This window comes from Chiloscyllium plagiosum, chromosome 39 (genome assembly GCF_004010195.1).
Source record: "Chiloscyllium plagiosum isolate BGI_BamShark_2017 chromosome 39, ASM401019v2, whole genome shotgun sequence".
In the NCBI taxonomy this organism is placed as follows: domain Eukaryota; kingdom Metazoa; phylum Chordata; class Chondrichthyes; order Orectolobiformes; family Hemiscylliidae; genus Chiloscyllium; species Chiloscyllium plagiosum.
In genome coordinates this window covers 7292759-7293999 of record NC_057748.1, presented here as the reverse complement: position 1 = coordinate 7293999, position 1241 = coordinate 7292759, and positions in this window count along the sequence as shown.

Genomic DNA, 1241 nt, shown 5'->3' with positions numbered 1-1241 from the left:
AATTATGAGAGGTACAGATAAGACCAGAAGGCATATGTTCACAGAGGAAAGAAATTTCACTCAGAGAGTGGTAGAAATATGGAATCTGTTGCCTGAGAGGGTGGTGGAAGCAGGTACTCTCATAATATTTAAGAAGCATCTGGATGACCATGTAAGATGCCAAGCTACAGTTGGCTATGGCAGATAAATGGGATTAGTATAGAGTCACAGAGCCATACAGCACAGAGACAGGCTGTTCGGTCCAACTTGTTTGTGCTGACCAAGTTTCCCAAACAAAACTAGTCCCATTTCCCTGCTTTTGGCCCATATCCCTCTAAACCTTTCCTGTACACGTACCTGTCTAAATGAACTTTAAATATTGTAACTGTACCTGCATCTACCACTTCCTTCTGGCAGTTTATTCTACATACAAACCACCCTCTGTCTTAAAAAGTTGCTCTTTTAAATCTTTCTCCTGTCACCTTAAAAGTATGCCCCCTTGTTTTGAACTCACCCGTCCTAGGGAAAAACAGCTTTGCTGTTCACTTTAGCTATGCCCTTCATGATTTTATGAACTTCTATAAGGTCACCCCTCAACCTCCTACATTGCAGTGAAAAAAGTCCCTGCCTATCCAGCCTGTCTTTATAACTCAAACCCTCCAATCCCAGCAACACCCTGGTAAGTCTTTTCTGACCCCTCTCTAATTTAATAATATCTTTCCTGTAGCAGGCTGACCAGAACTGTACACAGTGGACCGTAGGGCCTTTGTCTATGCTGTATGACTCTGTGACTAAGATAAACATATTTTTTATCATTATGGAGAAAAGACAGGAAAGTGGAGTTGAGGATTCTCAGATCAGCCATGACCTCATGGAATAGCGGAGCAAACTTGATGGGCTGAGTGGCCTACTTATGCTCCATATCTTAAAATCTTCTTGCTGTGGATCTAGAGTCATAAGTAGTTAGACTGGGTAACGATGGCAGATTTTGTTTTCTCTCTAAAGGGCATTAGTGAACCAGATGAATTCATATTACAATAGATGCAGATTTTCATTGAATTTATGTTTCACTATCTACCCTAGTGTTATTCGAACCCATATCCACAGAACATTTGTCTGCGATTCTGGGTTATTAGTCCAGTGACATGACTACTGTTCCATTCCCTCTCCACATCATCTAGCCTCTAGGAATGTGTCCAGCTAGACCTGAGAACACACAGGAAGGGTGTTTCCGAGTGAGACCTCTTTTCCTGGAGTTCCGG